Here is a 16,910-nt window from a genome sequence, read left to right on the forward strand (position 1 = left end):
TTCATTTTATTAGTAAAAGACATTCAAATATCCTGTTCCTACAAGATTATTAAGTAATTTCTTTAGTCGTCTTTCTTCTACCTCCCTATGCAAAACCCCAGAGATTGAAATATGGCATGGCTTTGAGGTCTTCAGCATAACAGAAATATTCTGCTAAGTGTTTTCCATAGTTCTTTACAAATTTCCACATAGGATACTGCAAATGCAATTTGTATGGACTAGTTTAATTATACTGTAGCATTTATTTTAATCTTTTCATTCAAGAGGATTTACATATGGATCTTTTTATGTTCTTTAATTAGATTGAGGACATAATTTTATATCATTCACCAGGTATGATACACTTTCTTTCCCACTCATAATTAAAATATATTGGGAGCTGCAGGAGGTAAATGGTGTTGTTCCTGTTAAAATGTGAGTGATGGGGGGTGGGGAAAGAAAGGAGACTGGGATGTGAGAATATGGGATATCAGAGGCCAAATCATCAAGGACCTGAGAGACTTTGGTTAGGACTCTATTCTTTCTTCTAGAAGCAATGGAGGAAGCCATTGAAGGGTTCTTAGTAGGTAACTTGATCTGATTTAAATTTTTAGAGCATTAACATTATTAAAAATAAATGCGAGTGAGTAGGAGTTTGTAGAGAGATTTAAAACCCTGATATATACGTATTTGATATAAATTAGACTCACATGTTATTCATGGTATCAGAATAAGGTAAAGCAATACTTAGTTGACTTTCCAAACATTGAACAAAAACTACCTCGTGCTAAATCTATTATCTGCCTTGGAGTACTGTGCGAAGTCCTGTTTGCTTCAGCGTTGGCTCACAAACTCTAGTACCTAGTTCTTTTGAAGCCCATGTGAGGGGATCCAGGGACTTCTACATGGAAACAGATGGTGCTTTGTGGACTGACACATAGGGTAATGATCCCTAGTTTACTCTGTTTGGGTTTTGCTATGCTAACCTCTGTGGGAGGTTGATTTCAAGCTAGTATTCTCAGAAATATGTGAAACATAAAGGCTTTTTGGTTATTGTACTTATTATGCTCATTTCTCCTATCAATGAAATGGGATTGGTCTTAATCAATGATGGTTTTCTCTGAAACAGTAATGTGACTCCACAAAAACTAATTCCAGATAATCTCAGCATCCCTTCCCTGTAACCTGAAACATAGAGCTGAGAGCTGATCATGATCCTTGAGTACTGATACAGATTCATATCTGTATCATATGACAGGGACATATTTGTCTTATTGACTGCTATATTCCCAGAGCATAAATTATGGTAGGTGTTCAAAAATAATAAATCCATAAAATTTTGATCCTAAAAATGATTTTGATGAGAAGAGTTTGATCAGTATGCTATTTACTCTCCGTTCTCTTTGTCACAGGTTCCTATATCCTTTCTTGGCTACTTGTACCTTGATCCACAGTTCACACACAGCCTTTAGATTCAACGTGGCTCTTCATCTGTTTAGGAGGCCTGAACAGCTTATGGGCCCTTAAAAAGGAAACATTTATAAAAGTTAATTTTTTCCAAATATTTGGTCTACTTTCTCTCAATAATATTCTAGATAAACATGTGTTATTTTCAGTCTTAGTTATTGCTCCAGTAGTCTAACAAATGCTTGTGTATTTCTCCACACCCATGGTGTCAATTAAACATGTACTTTTAGACTTCTAAAGCTTATTTATTCTCTCTCCATTTTAGTTTTCTCACAGCCACTTATCATTCCTTTTATTTTATTCTTATTTCCTACTATATAATATTTATTACAGAAAATTTATGCATATGAGCCTATTTTTTTTAACAGAAGATAGATAATTTAATTGAAGAGCATTCAGTTCATGCATATAATATCCATATAGCCCTTTTCTTTAGTCCTGTCCTAAACTTTATTCATTTCACAAATATTTATTGAGTACCTACTTTAAATAAAATAGAACTTTTTGGACTCCTGATGTGGTCTAGGGGGGGAATGCAGAGAGTTAAAAATAGACTATTATAGTAGAATTAGATTAATGTTATAGAAAAGGAAGTTTAGGGGGATATATGAACCCATGATGGGGATAGATCAGAAGGGTTTCCATGAGGAGGTAACATCTAAGCTGAACCCCAAGGGATAAGTAAGAATTTTTCAGGTGAAGAAGTGTGACTGTGTTCTAGGCAGTGGAAATAATGTGCATGAGGACTCTGAGGCAAGAAAAACTTATGAAGTTTGAAGAATTGAAGGAATCTTAGTATAACGGGATCATTGAGCATACAGGAAGGTTGATGGTGCGGGTAGGGAAATAGTGACCAACTCATAAGAGCCTTGTAACCCATGTCAAGGAATTTGAACACCTTGCTATGGAAATTAGGAAGCCATTAGAGTATTTTAGATTAGAAGGTAACAATTATTTTTGCATTTTGGGAAAACTTGCTTTGACTGCAATATGGAGAAACAATTGAACGAATCTGGATTGGAGGCAGGGAGACTAGTTAGGAGGTTATTACAACCTCTGAGGAGAGAGAGACATAGGTCATTTGGACTAGAGTAAGAAAGAGAATACAATTTGAAGAAGTATGTATTTGGGAGGAAAAAGTGTCATGGGGTGCTAGGGTGAGTGAGGGGGGATCTCCAAATGGGTGCTCCATGTTGAAACCTGAGCAAATAGTCAAGATATTCTGTGATTTGTTTTTGGCCCTAGATCAGGTTTATGGTTGAAGTTGATGAATTCTGTTAAACATCTCTGAGTTTCAGGTGCCTGTGAGAGGCAGATTAGAATGGGATAGTTAGTGCTTAAAAGCCAGATGCTGGAGCCAGTATTCCTGGGTTTAAATCCAGGCTCTGCCAGAGCAGCAGCCTGATTCCTCCTCTGCAACAAGGGAATAATAATAATAATAGCTATCTCATAAAATTGTGAGGTTTAGATGGAGGATATATAAATTAGACACTTTGAGCAGAGTACAGAGTAAATACAGAGTAAATGCTATTGATGGTAAGTGATTGCCATTGTTGTTGTTGTTGTTGTTACGGAACATCCAAAAGGGGATGGCTAATTGGCAGTTTAATATTTAGGTTTAAAGATTGGAAAGTGATTGGTTATCAGCAAGTACCTCTCTTGTTGAATATCTATTATATTCTGAGATAAAGTGTTCATTAAAAAGGGAATTCCTTATAGTTATCACTGACCACTTAACAATGTAAAAATGAAACGGATGCAATGTTAAAATTTTTAGAGTTCCCTAAATAAAAATATTTTTAGGAAGACAAAATTGCAAATTGTTATTAATCTTGGTTCATATATAAGAAAATGAATTTTTGAACTGTATTATAGTACATAGACTAAGATAGCAAACTTTAACATTCTGCAACATGAGATTAATGCAATTTAAAATAACTTTGAAAATGCTGTCCTGAAAAAGATGGTGAGTGAAATACTTCAGGGCTCTGTTCTCCACAGGAGCATTGAACAACTAGCAAGTGCCAGCAAAAACATTTTTCTCAAACTGCCAGGAAGTAGTTAAAGGACTACAGTGACAGAGCAAGCACCAAAGCAAGAAAAAGGCTAGTTAAATGTAGAAGGATCTTGTGGCAACCTGGCTGGCCCCTCTTTCATCACTCATTGGATCAGTGCAGAGCCAGTCCCACTTCTGGCAGAGGAACCCTTGTGCACATATGGTGAGCATGTACATCTGGCCCACTCTGTCTGGTGGTGGCCTGAGGGACTTGTCTTTCCAAAACTTGTCCTGTGTGTAGAAGGTAGCTCTCTGAGCTCTGCTACAGAATACTGTGGGACTGCAGTCAAGTGGCAGCCTGGGTAAGGCATTGTTGGCTAAAAGATATACAGTACAGTGCCTGGGAGTGTGAGGAAATTGTTTCCTAGAGAAGAGGGGACATTCAGAGCCATGAAAATAGGGAATTCCTAGGACCATACATGTATGCCTGAGATAAGACATATGCACAGAATAATCAGGGATGCCCCTATATTTTGGTCTCAAGCTATTCTTTAAACTCATTGTGTGGATCAGACAGGAAGGAGAGCTAATGCACAGTCAATCCGAAAAGACTGGGAAAGGTGTTTTTTTTTTATCCTTCTTTTATTTTTTTTTGTTAGTTCCTGGCATTCTCGGAAAGCTCTGTCATAACACTAGCTGGATACAAGCCCATGGAAGAGAATCCTCAGAGTCTACATTCCAGCAATAAAACTTTAAAACATCAAAATGATCAAGTTTCAACAAAAAATTACAAACAGGAAGTAATGGCCCAGGAAAGGATTAAATTAAAGCATTAGAAATCATCAATGAGGAGGACCAGACCTGGGACATACCAGAAAACAACTTTTAAAAAATGGTCCTAAATATATTCAAAGAAGTGAAGAAAAACATAGAAAAAAATAATAATAAATAAATAAATAAATAATAAAATTAGGCGATGATAGATGAACACAAAGAGAATATCGATATAGAGATGGAAATTATGAAAAGGAGAAAAACAGAGCTGAAGACTACTGTGCCTGTTTGTATATATTATGTCCCCCAGAAAAAAACAAATTCTTTAACGCAATCTTGTGTGGGCAGATTGATTAATCTTTTTGATTAGGGTGTGACCTTTTGATTGAATGTTTCCATGGAGATTTGACCCCAGCTATTCAGGGTAGATCTTGATTAGTTTACTGGAGTCCTTTAAAAAGAGCTGACACATGCCCACACACTAGCTAATGCATTGAGATGCTAGCCCAGAGTTTGTTCCTGAGAAGCTAATAGAGGACAAAATGTCCCCAAAGCAGCTGAGAGAGACTTTTAGAGAGACACTTGGGAGCTGGCAGAGATGCTCAGAAATGCTTGGAGATGTGGACAGAAGGACATTTGGAGATGCTAAGCTAAGGTTGTACAGAAGCTGGGAGAGGAGCTGAAACACACCCCGAGACCAGCAGATGCCAGCCATGTGCCTTCCCAGCTGACAGAGATGTTCTGGACACCACTGGCCTTTCTTCAGTGAAGGTATCCTCTTGTTGATACCTTAGTTTGGACACTTTTATGGCTATAGAACTGTAAATTTGTGGCCAAATGAATCCCCTTTATAAAAGCTAATCCATTTCTGATATTTTGCATAATGGCAGCATTAGCAAACAGAACAACTACTGTAAAAGAAATAAAAAATTTCCTAGAGAGATTCCACAGCAGATTGGAGCTGGCGCAAGAAAGAATCAGCAAACTTGAAGATAAGATAATTGAAATCATCCTGTCTGAGGACAGAAGGAAGAAAGAATGAAGAAAAGTGAACAGAGTCTGAGGAACCTGTGGGACACCATCAAGCATACCAAAATATTCATTTTGGGAGTCCCAGATGGAAAAGAAAGAAAGAAAGGGGCAGAGAAAATGTTCAAAGAAATAATAGCTGAAAACTTTCCAAATTTGATGAAAGACATGAATATACACACCAAAGATGCTCAATGAACTCCTAATAGGATAAACCCAAATAAACCCAGGCAGTGGCATATTATAACCAAACTGTCAAATGCCAGATAAAGAATTTCAAAAACTGCAAGAGAGAAGCAACATGTCACATACAATGGAGCCTCAAAAAGATTAAAAGGCTACTTCTCATCCAGAAACCATAGAAACAAGAGAGCAGTGGGATGACATATTTAAAATGCTGAAAGAAAAAACAAATTGGCAACCAAGCATTCTATATCCAGCAAAACTATCTTTCAAAAATGAGGGAGAGATTAAGACATTCCCAGATAAAGAGATGCTGAGGGAGCTCATCGCCACTAGACTAATGTTACAGGAGATGCTGGAGAGAGTAATTCAGGTTAAAAGGAAAGGGCAAAACATAATAGATCAAAGCCACATGAAGAAATAAAGATCTCTGGTAAGGGGTAAATATAAAGGCTAGTGATATTGTATTTCTGGTTTGTAATTCTACTTTTTACTTCCTACAGGATCCAAAAGGCAAATGCTTAAAATGTTATGAGTGCTTTTGGGCTCTTAATGTATAAACACATAATTAGTGACAAGAATTAGATAAACGTGGTGGGATGGAGGAGCATCAGAGCATAGTTTGTGTATACTATTGACATTGTTATCAAAGCAAATGAGATTGTTGCAGATTCATGATGTTAAATTTAAGCCCCAGAGTAACTACAAAGAAATGTCAAAGAATATGCAGGCTCATAGAGAGAGAGATTAGCATACAGGTTGGGTGGGAGGGGGAATGGGGAGTTAATCCAAATTGGGTATAGCTTTCTTTTTGGAAGATGGACAAGTTTTAGTAATGGAATTTGTGATGGTATTGCAATAAAGTAAATGTGAGTAATCCCACTGAATGGTAAGCTTGGGAGTGGTTGAGATGGGATTTTACGTTGAATGTATTTTCCCAGAACAAAAATAAAAAGGAAGAGCAACTAAAAATGCAGTGACAATTAAAGGCAATAAATAATCTTGGACAGGCTATAAAAAGGGAGGAGAGAAGACCCAAAAGGACATTTTTGGGACATATGAAAAACTGGAATATAAACTGTAAATATTGTATCAAAGTTAAATTCCTTGAACTTGATAATTGTATGTAAGGTGGATACTTAAGTGAGTACCCTTGTTCTTAGGAAATGTGCATGGCAGTAGTAAATATTCAAAGAGAATGATGTATACAACCTATACTCAAGTGTTCATAAAATGGATTGATAAATAGACAGACAGACAGAGAAATAGATGAATAAATAGATGGATTGATAGATTGAAAGAATTATACAGTAAATGTGACAAAATGTTGACATTGGTAGATCTAGGTTTCTAGGGGGATAGGAATATGGTGGAGTTCTCCATTTGGGGCTTGTGTTATTTTTTTATCTGTCCTGTAAGTTTGAAAGTATTTCAAAATAATAAATTTAAAATAAAAGTAACTTTGATAGGTGTGGTGATTTGAAGACTGTAGGTACCCCAGAAAAACATGTGATTAAATTTAATCCATTCCTGTGGGTTTGAACCCATTGTAAGACCTTTTTATGAGGTTACTTCAATTTAAGGTGTGGCCCACCTCAGTCAGGATGGGTCTTAATTCCATTACTGGAGTCCATTATAAGAGAATGAAATTCAGACACAGAGAGAGAAAAAAAGCCACAGGAAGGAAGAAGCTGAAACAGAATGGCAAAGAGAAGGAAAGACCAGGAGATGCTGCCACGTGCTTTGCTATGTGTCAGAGGAACCAAGGATCACCTGCAGCCAGCCCAGAACACCAAAATGTTTGAGGAGAAAGCAATACCTTGATGACGCTTTGATTTGGACATTTTCCCAGCCTCAAAACCATGAGCAAATAAATTTCCATTGTTTAAGCTGAACCATTTTATGTTATTTGCTTGAGCAGCCTAGGTAACTAAAACAATATGTCCATCAGAAATAATATAATTTTATTGAAAATCATCTTAAAATTATAAAGAGTAATTTAGTTGGCACAAATTTGGATTTCCATAATGGCCTTAGTGTCAGTTTGGCAGACGGTTTCTTTGCATGATGAGGCTGAACATTATGCTTCATACTACGATTTTCATACTATGATTTTCTGGGTTGTATTGTTATTTTGATGTGAAAGTTTTGATTATAGTAGAGGTAGTTCCAGTTAAACCCAAAGGGATTGCAGATTTTTCTGGAAAGATGTAATGGCATGTTGTAATTGGTAGTCAGGTGTTCATTGGCATGAATTTTTAGTAGGGCTTCTTTTGGTTTAGGCTGAGGGTTAATAGCAATGATATTAATAGTGGAGAACATGTTTTGGGCACTTATACTACATCATATGCTATGTGAAACAATTTCAGTGCTCACGACATCCCTGATTTACAAGTGTGAAACTAAGGCTTAGAGAGATAAAGTGACTCCTCAAGGGTACACAGCAGTGAAAGGAGATGAAATAGAGAAGCAGCAAAGCCGAGATGGAGGGCAAGGGGAAAGGGAGAGAATGAACAAGAGCAAGAGGGATATCAAAGGAATAGAGAGAGGAGGGCAGGAGGAGTGGACAAATGGAAGAAGGAAAAATGGATCTTGTCTGAATACCCATTCAGTCACATACACTGATTTTTGGTCCTTGAAAATATGTTAATTAAAACATGAGTCACAGTCAGAAGTTGTGGGAGCTGATGGCCTCTCTGTGGACCCAGAAGATAAAGAATTCTGCCAGGAGAGCAGCTAGTTCGCATAGAGTCATTTCTGTGTACATTGGAGATGCATTCTGCGTGGCCAGTTACATGTGAGAGTTTGAAATCTAGGCTTACTTAGGTGGAGGCCAATATAGATGTGAAACCTGATTATAAATGTGATGACTTCTTTAGTGCCTGTGAATATTTGAGTCATGTGACAATAGGATCAAAATGTCAAGTTTGATTCCTTTGTATTAAGTCATAACTCTGTTGTGGTTATCCATTGCTACATAACAATCATTTTTATTGTATCTCATAATTATGTGGGTCAGAACTTTGGACCAAACTTGAGTGGATGATGGATCTGCTCTTGTGGCATTAGCTGAGGTCATTTTATGGTACTCAGCTGGCAATTAGGTTTGTCTATAAGGTCCAGCACTATTTTATTCACATTCATAGTGACTTGGGAAGGATGACTGGAAGCCTGAACCCAACTGAGACAGTTGACCAGAGTGTCTACATTTGGCTCTCCAACATGGTAGTCTCAGGCAGTTGTATTCTTACCTGGAAGTTGGCTGCCTCCAGTATAAGCATTTCAAGAGAATGCTTGTCTTCCTATGACCTAGCCTTGGAAGTTCCAGATTATCGCTCATTTTGCATTCTATTGGTCAAATAAATCACTAAGTTCAGCTGAGATTCAAGGGGAGGGGCAGCAAAAGAATCTACAGCCATATATAATTAACCACATATACCTAACCCCTACTAGACAATTTATAAATACTTCCAATCAGGCCAAGAGTCTGAAGTTCTCCGTGCACAGTTACCGTCACAGCCATGAACACCACTCACAGGGCAAATCTTATCAGCAGTGCATGAACAGTATTTTCTTCTCATTTGAAGACAGCATACCTAACTCCACCCATAGCAGAAAGTAACATTTTGCTGTTGAAGGCTAGGAGGTAAAGTCAACTGTGGTTGAAGTTTATAATGATAGTAATTTTGACTGGCTTAAAAGCAAAACAGAAAATCATTGCCAGAAAATTCTCTCTTGAAGAGATTTAGAAGAGAGACAGGCAGGAAGTTATAAAGCAGTTGCATAGCTAGAACTAGGTAACAGATTATAACCATTTGGTTCTAACCATTACTTTGGACATGCTTTTCTGAAAAGGCATCTAAACAAAGTGTTCACATACACATGGATTTTTTTTTCTATCAATAACAGTGTTTTTGCAACACTCAGTACTTGATAGGCTTTAAAGAAATGAATGCACATGTATGTGAACACATTCATTTTGCTTTCTAGTTGACTGGAGTACTGGAGTGTGATGGTTAAAAACCCAGACTTCTCAGATTCAAAGTCTGGTTCCATCACTTATTTGCTGCATGACTTTTGGCAAGTTATCTAGACAGCCTTGTGCTTCAGTTTCTTCATTGGTAAAAGTACCTGTCTCATAGGATTGTAGTGCAGGTAAGTAAGATAATCCATGTAAAATGCTATGGATAATTGCCCAGCACATAGCAAAAACTCAATGCATATTAGTTCTTATAATTACTTTTTTAAAGTATAAACTACTGATTTCTGTGGGCATCTTTGTGCTCTCTTGGGCATAAAAAATTCTAATTATATGAAGACGCATCCAGGAACTTAGTTCTTAACTAATTGTTTTCCCAAAAAAGGAACTAAACTGAGGTCAATGGATGTATTTGATATTTTATCTACTGCTATAAGGCAATGTTCTACCAAAGCTACTTAACTAAAAATGTAATGATATTTTAAAAAAACTAACTGTTGGAAAAAGAGCCTCAACAAATTTGACTCCCTAGCTACAATCAAGGAAAAAGCCTATTAGCAATAATTAGTGGGTTTTGGGTTTCTAACAACTCATAATTAAGTTTTATTGTCCTATAAGTGTTTTGGATTAATTACTTCCACAATAGACTGGTGCTCATTCCACACTTTAAGGGAGGAGATGGCAGTTCATAGAATCTAGTCATTTACAACAATCCTTGAGCATTATTTTCCTGCCAAGGCAAATCCACTACAAAGCCCAGTTCCTCTTAGGATTTACTGAAAAGTGACAGGTGTTGATTTGCTGATACCTTTCTCAACAGATCCGAATGAGCTGAACAAAATTACTTCTCTACCCATTTAGGCAGAAAAATAAATGGGGACACCAGCTAATGAGGGGATATAGAGTTAGCCGGACTCAAAGCATTCCAAGCTGTTGGCAGCTAGAATCAAAAGAGGAATCATGCAGACAGTTGCTCATGTTTATTGCTGAACATGAAATCAGAAAGATTCTTCATCTTCCCCACAGGTGCTGGAACATATAGTTATTAATTACAACAAAATGCATTTATTGACAACTCCAAGCCTGCAAAATCCTATGCTAAGCGAATGGCTTTTACAGTTCATCAAAAAAGCACTTTAGAATCAATACAGAAGAATCTCATAGTTGTCCAATCTGTGTCATGTAAAATTCTGCCTCCTGAAATCAAGGACTAGCCTGCCTCTTAATATTTATGTAGTTGAATATCTGCAATGCTTGCTTTGTTTGTGCAAGAAACCTGTTAGACAAAAAAAATTCCTAATTTTCCATCAATTTTATAGGTATAATTTTAGAATATTAGGTGACTCAAACTGATTTTGTCTTTTATCTATAGGTTTTCTATAGGTTTTAAGCAGAAGACTGGCAATCCAAAAGCAAAAGGCCGTGCTTTCTCCTGGAGTCTAGTAAGCTGGTGCTGGCTTGCCACAATCCTTAGGATTCCTTGGTTTACATCTTTGCCTCTGTCACATGGAGACAAATTCTTAATTCTCTGGATTCTTCTGACTTCTGGCTTCTACTGAGTTCTATTGACTGCATCCCAATTTCTTTCACTTATAAGAACTCCAATCACACGGATTAAACACACCCTGATTCAATTTGGCCTCATCTAAATAAGATCTCTGAAGATCCTTTTCAAAAATCAGTCCATACCTTTACTAAAAATAGCAACTTCAAAAGTCCTGTTTACAAATGGGTTCCCACCAGCAGGAACATGGATTTTGATCTGAATATTTCTTTTGAGGGGGAAGTGATTCAATCCCCAACAGCCGCCTAGAGTCTTACGTATTTGTTAGTTTTTTTCAACTTGCCTCATTCCAAATAAGATTTGAGATGCATACAGTGCAACATGATAAAAAATAAAATAAAACAAAGGAGGAAACAGGTAACACTAGTAGCATGCCACTCTCAGAGCTGACAAACTATTTGGATAATAGGTGATACACCAGCAAACAAAGAACTGAAGTAATTTCAAATAGGGTAAGTTTCATGAAGAAGATACCACAGGGTTATGTGGAGAAGAGTAACCAGGAGGATGAGGAAGGCCCTCTAAGAAGATGACATTTGAGGTGCATTTAAATGATGAAAAGGAACCAGCTCTGAAGATTGGGAAGAAAGGTATTAATGAGCATTAAGAGCAACAATTGCAAAGTTCCCACAGAGGAAATAATCTTGGTGAATTTGTGAAACGTCAAAGAAACAGGTGTGGCTGGAGCAAGGTGAATAAGAGAAAGAGGAGTTGAAATAAGATTAGAAGTGGGCATATGGGAAGGCATGTGGATTTTATTCCACCGGCAATGAGAGACAGGTTAGATAATTTGGAATATCTGGAAAAATCATTCACTACATTCCTCTTTGAGTTTCATTTCTTTTCATATACTTTAAAAATAACTGGACATGAGATCATTTGAAAATATCTTTTCTGGCAAAAACCTGAAAATTGGAAGGTCAGTTAAGGTCAGGGCTGTTTCTCACCTCTGATTCCCATCTGAATTTGGGTAGAATATTTGACAGGTCATGTGATTCCAAAACATTATCTTAGTGTCAGGTCTATTCTGATAAAAGGAAATATGGGCATTCAAGTTCCCACAATTCTGTGCCAGAGAATCATTCAACATGGTCATCATAATTGTGTTCCGGAAAAAAGAAAAGTCAAAGCATGTGTTCCTAATTGTTTGTGGTAGCCATAAAAATAAGAATAAGGTGACAACAGAATGACTAATATTAATATTAATCAAAGACATTTCCTGGTACATCTTCAAGAAAAGCTGGTTACAAAGTATACCCCCAGGTAACTAAATGAATTGACCTATGATATAAAACTGTTAACTATAAGCCAATTAAGCTTTGGAGGTCTGCCAAATGATTATTAAAGCTTTGGAGAGGGTGCTATTAAGCCACACTTTTTGACAGTAATTAGGTGACGGGACCAGTTCTAAACTGAGGCCACTCTTAGTTGATGGCAATGGAAAACATGATAATCATATTTGGTCATTCTTTTCTTTCCCTTTTGGTCTTTTCACTGGGATAGGGAGAAGACTGGCTTCTCCCCACAGGCAGATGGTGAAGTCTGATTTCTATAACCTGGTTCCTTGGATCTTCCTGATAGAGCTGCCTTGGGAGGAAGAGTTAGAAAATTATTCCAGGCTAGCTAAGAATTTTCAACAAATGAGAGGGCTCAAGTTGCTGACAGAATATACATGTGAGTATACTGATAAAATACTTTCTTATAAAAAGTATTGCTGTGTCAAAGGAATGTGCATTTTTATTTTTGATGAACATTAACAAATTTCCTGCTATAATGGTTTCCACTGATACCAGTTAGCCTTTGCTGAGTCACAAATTATCCCCCAAGTTATGTGGCTAAAAACAATAATCATTTATTAGCCCACAATTCTGTGGGTGGACCATTGGGAAAGGCTCCACTGGGTAGCTCTGCTGTCCTTACCTGATTTCTTCATCTGGCTGCAGTCGGTTGGTGGCTGTTTGGTCCTGGATGGCCTCACTCATGTCTGGAGGTTGATGGGAAAATGGAAGTGATGGGGCTATGAATCTCCCACAGTTTGCAGGCTAGCCTTTATTTTTTCAGATGGTGGCTGGGTTCCAGAGTAACAATAGAGCAAAGATCTTACTGTGCAAGCTTGTTTGAAGCCCCTGCATGCATCATATTTGCTAGCATCCCATTGGTCAAAGTAAGAAATATGGCCAAACTCAGATATATGGGATGGATAAACAGACATCACCTCTTAATAGGGACATTCATATGATTATTTTCCTTTTTGATAACAAGTGTTGGGTACTCTACTCACTTTATAAAACTAAGTTATCGGAGCTTTTACCACATGGATGAAATTAGACCTTTGTCCATTAAGTGTGTCTTAATTATTTTTCCCATTTTTTTTTCATTTTGTTCCTTCACTTTCGAGTTTGTCAGTGGTAGGTTTTTATATATTTTTCTATTGAGAAGAAGCACTCTATTCCAAGTTGTCAGATTCATACATGATAACAAGGAGTTTGTGTATACTCTAAGACTTTATGTGAAATTACTACTTATAAATGACCATGTTTTATCATAATATTTAATAGTTTCACATTTCTTTTTAGTAGATGTTAGTTTTTAGAGAATTTTTATGTTCCAATTTTGAATAAGTCTTGCCTACCTGGAACAAATCCCACTTTTTATTCATTCTTGGATCTGATTTGCTAATATTTTGTTGAGGATTTTTGAGTCTATGTTCACAAAAAATATTGGTCTACTAATATTCTTTCCTAGTAATGTCTTTGGTTGCTTTTGGTATTAGGGAAATGCTGGCCTCATAGAATGAGTTAGAAATTGTTACCTCTACTTCAATTTTATGGAATAGATTGTAGAGAATTGGTATGATTTCTTTTTTAAATGTTGATAGAATTCACTAGTGAAACCATCTGGGCCTGATGCTTTCTGTTTGGAAGGTTAGTAATTAATTCATTTTTTGAAACAGATATAGTTCTATTCATGTTATGCATTTCTCCTTTTATGAGTTTTAGTAGGAATTCTTTCAAGGAATTGGTCCACTTCTCTTTAGTTATGAAATTTGTGGTCATAGAGTTGAGAACAATATTCCTTTATTATCTTTTTAATGCCCATGGGATCTGTCCTGATGACCCCTCCAGCAATTAGTCAATTACCATTTAAGTATCTCTATCACATGTTGGGTCCAGCTTCAGTTTCTGTTCTAGGTTAGCTGTGGTTCTATGTATTTACCTAACTCTCTTGTTTTTTGCAGGGTGTGGGGTGGGGGATAATTTGCCCGCGACCTGTTGATTTTCAGTTTTTCAGCTTTTTTCTTGATCCATCTGGAGATTTAGGAGGAAGGAAGCTATTCAACAGTATTTCTTTTATTTTCCCTAGAAGTTTATCAAAATATTGCAACACTATTTTATTGATTAACTCTTATTTTCCCTACTAACATGCATGTCACTTAATCAAATACCAAACTTTTTTAAGTGTCTGGATTTCCTTGTCTATTACAATAATGCATTTATTCATGTGAACTATATTTATATTCACATCAATAGTATGTATCAATCAGGGCTGCTGTAGGAAATAGATGATACACTATTATTTGAAGAGATTATTGAAAGGACTATTTGCAGAGGTTTGGGTAAAATTACGGGAACCAACAGTTTCTGCTATTCTCTTTACTAATTATTTCTTCTTTTTGCTTAGATTATTTTGTTGTGTTTTGTTTGTCTGCCATTTGTTGGATGCTCTATTCATTTATTTTTATTCTTTATTATTAGTATGCCTTCAATGCTAAGAATAGTCCTCTGAGCCATCATTTTAGCTGAATCTCATATATTTCACTTAGTTATTTTCTAATTAATCTGCAACTTGAATTGAATCCTGATTTTTTAATCTAATAATTATTTAATAAAAAGTTTCATAAGTTTCCAGATGGTGGAGTTTTAACTGTTCTCAAGTGTTGTTACTAATTTCTAGTTTTCTTGCATAGTAAATAAATCACATTATTTACACTATTTATAATTTATTGATATTGATGAAATTTTCTTTGTGACCTTACATATGGTGAATATATTTGAATTTCCATTAACATGTAAAAACAAGTTATGTATTTACAGTGTTTGATATTCATTCACTTTGTACATTTACTCTCTCATGGGCTAATAGGGGTGAATTTGTTTCTGTGTATTTATCTTATGTTTCTTGTACTTTGTGTGGTTTGAATTTCAATACCATATTCAGTACAAAGATATTCATGGTTCTACAACTTTTAATTGTTAATTGTACCCTTTATCATTTAAAATGCCTTGCATTATTTTATTACTTTTGTCTCTGAATTCAGCTGGGTCAGTGTTTATGTACAGGAGCAATCTCTGATTTTCTTATTTTTATTTATTTGTTGTTTTTACTTCTGCATTTGCCATGCAAGTCTTTGCTTGTCCTTTTGTTTTCAACTTTCCAAAGTCACATTTATTTACATGCATATGCATTTTTTTATGTGGCCAATAGTTAGGTTTGATTTATTAAGCCAATTCAGTCTTTTTTTTTCCTTCTTTTGTTTCTTTTCCTTCTTTTTTGATAAATCAACTTTTTATTTTATAACAGTTTTAGATTTACAGAAAAATAGATAATACAGGAGCTCCTATAAACCCTGAATCCAGTTTTCCCTATTATTAATATCTAACATTAGTATGATACATTTCTTAAAATTAAAGAGCCAATACTAATACATTATTGTTAACTAAAGTCCATAGTTTATTCAGATTTCCTGTTTTTTCTTTTTTTGTTTGTTTGTTTTTTAATTAATATTCTTTTCCTGTTCCAGGATCCCATCTAGGATGCCACATTCCAATTAGTTATCATGTCTCCTTAGACTCCTCTTGGCTGTGACAGCTTCTCAGACTTTTCTTGTGTTTAATGACTTTGACAGTTTTCAGAAGTTACTGGTAAAGTATTTTGTAGACTCCCTCAACTTGGATTTGTCTGATGGTCATTTCATCATCAGCCTGGGGTTATGGGCATTTGGAGGAAGTCCACAGACGTAAAGTACCATTTTCATCATGGAATATCATGGGTACATACTATGACCACAATTTATCACTGTTGATGTTAATAGTGGTTGCCTGGTTGACGTAATGTTGAATTTCTCCACTGAAAGTTGCTCTTTATTTTCCTCTATTCCATACTGTACTCTGTGGAGGAAGGAAGTCACTCTGCACAGCCAATCCACAGAGACTGGGCAGTTATGCTCGATCTTGAGGGAGGAGTATTTACACATATTATTTGGAATTTTTCTCACAGTTACTTTTTTCCTACTCATTTATTTACTTCAGTATGATCTAAGGGATATTTTATTTTATGTATTGGATATAATTCAATACAACTTTATTTTATTGCTCAAATCCTTCCAGTTTTGGCCATTGAGAGTGCTTTCATTTGGTCTCTCTGTCCCTTTGACATGCTCCCATCATTGTGATTTTTTATTTTTAGCATTTCTGTTCTTTCAAGCTCTACAAGATGCTCCAGGCTCATCTTATATATTTCCTGCCCCAAACATGAAATCAGTCATTTCCCAAAGGAGCATTTGTTCCTTTCATTGGAAAATGGTTTTAGAAACCAAGAGCTCAGTGCTATATGTGCCTGTTGCTATTGGGATGTGTTTGTTTTTAGGCTCCCTCAGCTGACACAGAAATATCTATATGTATACAAATCCATGGATATATACATATCTATAAATATTTCTCTATATAACCATTTATATCTATATTAATTCATAATGAATTCTTTCTGAGGTCTCCAAATGTAATCCATTACAACAAGGATCATTATAGTCTCCTCCCCTACTAATTTGTAACCTCACACTAGAGCAGTGAAAAACCTGGCTCCCACCACCCACCACCCATTTACTTAATTGCTTAATTACAGTATGCATTCATAGTGTCATCAGAATTATTAACCTGTAC

This window comes from Choloepus didactylus, chromosome 9, assembly GCF_015220235.1.
Source record: "Choloepus didactylus isolate mChoDid1 chromosome 9, mChoDid1.pri, whole genome shotgun sequence".
In the NCBI taxonomy this organism is placed as follows: domain Eukaryota; kingdom Metazoa; phylum Chordata; class Mammalia; order Pilosa; family Megalonychidae; genus Choloepus; species Choloepus didactylus.